The sequence below is a fragment of the Arachis ipaensis genome, chromosome B1, assembly GCF_059453495.1.
Source record: "Arachis ipaensis isolate K30076 ecotype BB chromosome B1, ASM5945349v1, whole genome shotgun sequence".
In the NCBI taxonomy this organism is placed as follows: domain Eukaryota; kingdom Viridiplantae; phylum Streptophyta; class Magnoliopsida; order Fabales; family Fabaceae; genus Arachis; species Arachis ipaensis.
The window spans coordinates 64,425,601-64,431,734 of NC_142436.1; the positions used below are offsets into that span (position 1 = coordinate 64,425,601).

Genomic DNA, 6,134 nt, shown 5'->3' on the forward strand with positions numbered 1-6,134 from the left:
GTTTGGCCATGGGGTTGGGTGTAGGAGGGAAAGGATTTGAATTTGAATTGTGAGGTGGGAGTTTTGGGGAAAAGTGAATGAGGTGATTGGTGAAGGGTATTTGGGAAGAGATATGCAGGTGATTGGTGAAGGGTATTTGGGAAAGAGTGTTATGAAAAGGTGTGAAGAAGAGAGAAGAAGAGGTGGGGTAGGTGGGATCCTATGCGGTCCATAGATCCTGAGGGGTCAAGGACTTAGCATCCATCCTCCATTGAGGCGTGCAAAAACACCCTTAGAGTGCAATTCTGGTGTTAAACGCCAGGTTGCTACTTGTTTTTGGCGTTTAACGCCGGCTTTTCTCCCTTTCTTGGCGTTTAACACCAACTTGGTGCTCTGTTCTGGCGTTAAACGCCAGTCTGGTGCCTGTTTCTGGCGTTTAACGCCCAGAATAGTGCCAGACTGGGCGTTTAACACCCATTCTGCTACTCTTACTGGCGTTTAAATGCCAGTAAGCTCTTCCTCCAGGGTGAGATGTTTTTAATGCTATTTTTCATTCTGTTTTTTATTTTTCATTTGTTTTTGTGACTTCACATGATCATCAACCTAGAAAACATAAAATAACAATGGAAAATAAATAGATATAATAAAATAACATTGGGTTGCCTCCCAATAAGCGCTTCTTTAATGTCAATAGCTTGACAGTGAGCTCTCATGGGGCCTCATAGATAATCAGAGCAGGGTTGGGGCCTCTCAACACCAAACTTAGAGTTTGGTTGTGGCCTCCCAACACCAAACTTAGAGTTTGAATGTGAGGGTTTTTTTTTACTCTGAATTGAGAGAAGCTTTTCATGCTTCCTCTCCATGGTTACAGAAGAAGAACCTTGAGTCTTGAATACAAGGTAGTCCTCATTCAACTGAAGGACTAACTCTCCTCTGTCAACATCAATCACAGCTTTTGCTGTGGCTAGGAAGGGTCTGCCAAGGATGATGAATTCATCCTCATCCTTCCCAGTGTCTAGGATTATGAAATCAGCAGGGATGTAAAGGCCTTCAACCTTTACTAGCACATCCTCTACTAGTCTATAAGCCTGTTTCATTGATTTGTCTACCATCTCTAGTGAGATTCTTGCAGCTTGTACCTCAAAGATTCCCAGTTTCTCCATTACAGAGAGTGGCATGAGGTTTATCCCTGACCCCAGGTCACATAGAGTCTTTTCAAAGGTCATGGTGCCTATGGTACAAGGTATGAAGAATTTTCTGGGATCCGGTTTCTTCTGAGGTAATGTCTGCCTCATTAATGCATTCAGTTCATTGGTGAACAAGAAGGGTTCATCCTCCCAAGTCTCAATACCAAATAACTTGGCATTCAGCTTCATGATTGCTCTTAGATATTTAGCAACTTGCTCTTCAGTGATGTCTTCATCCTCTTCAGAGGAAGAATATTCATCAGAGCTCATGAATGGCAGAAGGAAGTTCAATGGAATCTCTATGGTCTCTGTATGAGCCTCAGATTCCCTTGGTTCCTCAAAGGGAAACTCCTTTCTATCCAGAGGACGTCCCATGATGCTTTTCTCATTGGGCCTCACGTCCTCCTCACTCTCTCTAGGTTCGGCCATGTTGGTCATGGTTATGGCCTTGCACTCTCTCTTGGGATTTTCTTCTGTATTACTTAGGAGAGTACTGGGAGGAGTTTCAGTAATCTTCTTACTCAGTTGACCCACCTGTGCCTCCAAATTTCTAATAGAGGACCTTGTTTCATTCATGGAACTTAGTGTGGTCTTGAATAGATCAGAGACTATGGTTGCCAGGCCAGAATGACTCTGTTCAGAATTCTCTGTCTGTTGCTGAGAAGATAATGGAAAAGGCTTGCTATTGCTAAACATATTTCTTCTACCATTATTATTGAAGCCTTGTTGAGGCTTCTGTTAGTCCTTCCATGAGAAATTTGGATGATTTCTCCATGAAGAATTATAGGTGTTTCCATAGGGTTCTCCCATGTAATTCACCTCTGCCATTACAGGGTTCTCAGGATCATAAGCTTCTTCTTCAGAAGATGCTTCTTTAGTACTGTTGGATGCAGCTTGCAATCCATTCAGACTCTGAGAAATCATATTGACTTGCTGAGTCAATATTTTGTTCTGAGCCAATATGGCATTCAGAGTATCAATTTCAAGAACTCCCTTCTTCTGAGGCGTCCCATTGTTCACAGGATTCCTCTCAGAGGTGTACATGAACTGGTTATTTGCAACCATTTCAATGAGTTCCTGAGCTTCTGTAGGGGTTTTCAGATGAAGGGATCCTCCTGGAGAATGGTCCAATGACATTTTTGACAACTCAGACAGACCATCATAGAATATACATATGATGCTCCATTCTGGAAGCATGTCAGTAGGACACCTTTTGATCAATTGCTTATATCTTTCCCAAGCTTCATAGAGGGACTCACCTTTCTTCTGTCTGAAGGTTTGGATTTCTACTCTAAGCTTGCTCATCTTTTGAGGTGGAAAGAATTTGGCCAGGAAAGCACTGACCAGCTTTTTCCAAGAGTTCAGGCTTTCCTTAGGTTGTGAATCCAACCATGTTCTAGCTCTGTCTCTTACAGCAAAAGGGAAAAACATAAGCCTGTAGACCTCGGGATCAACTCCATTGGTCTTGACAGTGTCACAGATTTGCAAGAATTCAGCTAAGAACTGATGAGGATCTTCCAATGGAAGTCTATGAAACTTACAATTCTATTGCATTAGAGAAACTAATTGACGCTTAAGCTCAAAGTTGTTTGCTCCAATGGCAGGAATTGAGATGCTTCTTCCATAGAAGTTAGAAAATGGTGCAATAAAGTCACCAAGCATCTTCCTTGCATCTCCACCATTGTTATTGGGTTCGGCCATGTCTCCTTCTTTTTCAAAAATTTCTGTCAGGTCCTCTCCAGAGGGTTGTGCTTTAGCTTCTCTTAGTTTCCTCTTAAGAGTCCTTTTAGGTTCAGGATCAGCTTCAATAAGAATGTCTTTATCCTTGTTCCTGCTCATATGAAAAAGAAGAGAACAGAAAAGAAGAGGAATCCTCTATGTCACAGTATAGAGACTCCCTTATGTGAGTAGAAGAAAAGAAGAATAGAAGAAGGAGAAGAGAAAAATTTGAACACAGATAAGAAGAGGGGGTTCGAATCTTTGAGTGGAAGAGGAGTGTTAGTAGATAAATAGATAAATAGAAAGAGATGAGAGGGGGAAGAATTCGAAAATTAAATAAAATAAAATAAAAATATTTTTGTTTTTATTTTAAATATTAGTTAGTATTCGAAAATTTGAAAAGAGAAATAAAATAAAATTAAATTAAAATTTAAAATAATTAATTAATTTGAAATGAATTTTGAAAAAGTGGTATGAGATTTTCGAAAGTTAGAGAGAGAAAAGTAGTTAGGTGGTTTTGAAAAAGATATGATTGAAATAGAAAACTTTTAAAATCAAACAAAAAGTCAGGTAGTTAATTGAAAAAGATTTGAAAATCAATTTGGAAAAGATAAGAAGTTAGAAAAGATTTTGAAATTGATTTTGAAAAAGATATGATTGAAATTTATTTTGAAAAAGATTTGAAAAGGAAATTAAAAAGATTTGATTTTGAAATTAAAGTTGATTACTTGACTAACAAGAAACTAAAAGATATGATTTTAAAATTTAAAGATTGAACCTTGCTTAATAGGCAAGTAACAACTTCAAATTTTTTTTAATCAAAATATTAAATGCTAGCAAAGAATTCGAAAATATGAGATAAAATAAGAAAAGGATTTTGAAAATAAATTTTAAAAAATTTTGAAAAATATGAAAGAAAAATGAAAAAGATTTGATTTTTGAAAAAGATAGAATTTTTAAATTGAAAATTTGACTTGACTCATAAGAAACAATTAAATTTAAAAAATTTAGGGTAAAGTATATTTTTTGTCCCCGAAGTTTGACAAAAGTTTCAAAAATACCCCTAAGTTTTATTTTGTTTCAATTTTGTCCTAAAAGTTTTCGATTTGCATCAAATATACCCCTGATGGCTAATTTTTCAAACAATTTGAGACCGATTCAACAACAATTTCATAAGAACAACCCATCAACACAAGCAAATTAAGCATAATTTTCATGCATTATTGTTAGATGGATCTTAAATTTTTTGAAAATTTAGCCGTTGAGGGTATATTTGATGCAAATCGAAAACTTTTGGGACAAAATTGAAACAAAATAAAACTTAGGGATATTTTTAAAACTTTTATCAAACTTTAAGGACAAAAAATATACTTTATCCAAAAATTTATGACTAAATCAATTCAAATTTTCGAAATTTATGAGAAGAATAAGGGAAAGAAATTTTTTTGATTTTTGAATTTTTAATGAGGAGAGAGAAAAATATAAAAATGACTCAAAACATGAAAATTCAAGATTAAAACACATGATGCATGCAAGAACACTTGAATGTCAAGATGAACACCCAGAACTTATTTTTAAAAATTTTTAAGAAAAGAAAAACATGCAAGACACCAAACTTAGAAATTTTAAAACTTTAGACACTAATAAATCAAAAATGCATATGAAAAATAAGAAAAGACATCAAACAAGAAAATGCAAAGATCAAACAAGGAAATTATGCAAGAACAACTTGAAGATTATGAAGAACTTAATGCATGTATTTTTCAAAAATTTTAAGAAAAATTAAAAAAATGCAATTGACACCAAACTTAAAATTTGACACGAGACTCAAACAAGAAACACAAAATTTTTTGTTTTTATGATTTTATGAAATTTTTTTGTATTTTTCAAAAATTATTTGGAAAAATAAAAATAAATAAATTCAAAATTTTTAATGAGAATTCCAGGAATCATGCAATGTTAGTCTAAAGCTTTAGTCTAAAAAGATTAGACTTGGCTAGCCAAGCTTCAGCAGAACATTACATACAACAGCTAAATTGCTGAGAAAGACAAAGAAGCTCTTCTAAGGATAAGTGAAACCTTGGTCCAAAAGAACATGGCTTAACAACCAGCCAGGATTCAACATATCTCATGAAACTCTAGAATTCATTCTTAAAAATTCTGAAGAACATAGAATAATTTATTTTTTTTTGAAAACCATTTTCAAAAATAAAAAGCTTTAAAAATAAAATAAAATTACCTAATCTGAGAAACAAGATGAACCGTCAGTTGTCCAAACTCGAACGATCCCCGGCAACGGCGCCAAAAACTTGATGCACGAAATTGTGATCTCAACGGCGCCAAAAAATTGGTACGCATGATTGTAATCTCAACTCCTTTTCACAACTCCGCACAACTAACCAGCAAGTGCACTGGGTCGTCCAAGTAATAAACCTTACGTGAGTAAGGGTCGATCCCACTGAGATTGTCGGCTTGAAGCAAGCTATGGTCATCCTTGTAAATCTCAGTCAGGCAGATTCAAATGGTTATGGGATTTTGAGAATTAAAATATAAATAAAATATAAAATAAGATAGAAATACTTATGTAATTCATTGGTGGGATTTCAGATAAGTGTATGGAGATGCGTGTTGCTTCTGAATCTTTGCTTTCCTACTGTCTTCATTCAACCATTCATATTCCTTTCCATGGCAAGCTGTATGTTGGGGGATCACCATTGTCAATGGCTACCGTCCGTCCTCTCAGTAAAAATGGTCCAAATGTGCTGTCACCGCACGACTAATCATCTGTCGGTTCTCGATCATGTTGAAATAGGATCCATTGATCCTTTTGCGTCTGTCACTACGCCGAACACTCGCGAGTTTGAAGCTCGTCACAGTCATCCCTTCCCAGATCCTACTCAGAATACCACAGACAAGGTTTAGACTTTTCGGATCTCAGGAATGGCCGCCAATAATTCTAGCCTATACCACAAAGACTCTGATCGTGAACCAGGAGGCTAAGAGATACACACTCAAGCTATTGCAGATAGAACGGAAGTGGTTGTCAGGCACGCATTCATAGGTGAGAATGATGATGAGTGTCACGGATCATCACATTCAACAGGTTGAAGTGCGAGTGAATATCTTAGAATAAGAATAAGCTTGAGTTGAATAGAAAAACAATAGTACTTTGCATTAATTCATGAAGAACAGCAGAGCTCCACACCTTAATCTATGGGGTGTAGAAACTCCACCGTTGAAAATACATAA

At 36.1% G+C, this 6,134-nt stretch overlaps 1 non-coding gene across 1 annotated transcript; it reads left to right on the forward strand.

The window, feature by feature from the left end:
* The first annotated feature begins 2,357 nt into the window (after positions 1-2,357).
* On the forward strand, positions 2,358-2,465 carry LOC148576845 (small nucleolar RNA R71). Its single transcript, XR_015903456.1, has one exon. It is a non-coding gene; the product is annotated as a small nucleolar RNA R71 (small nucleolar RNA).
* The last annotated feature ends 3,669 nt before the right edge of the window (positions 2,466-6,134 follow it).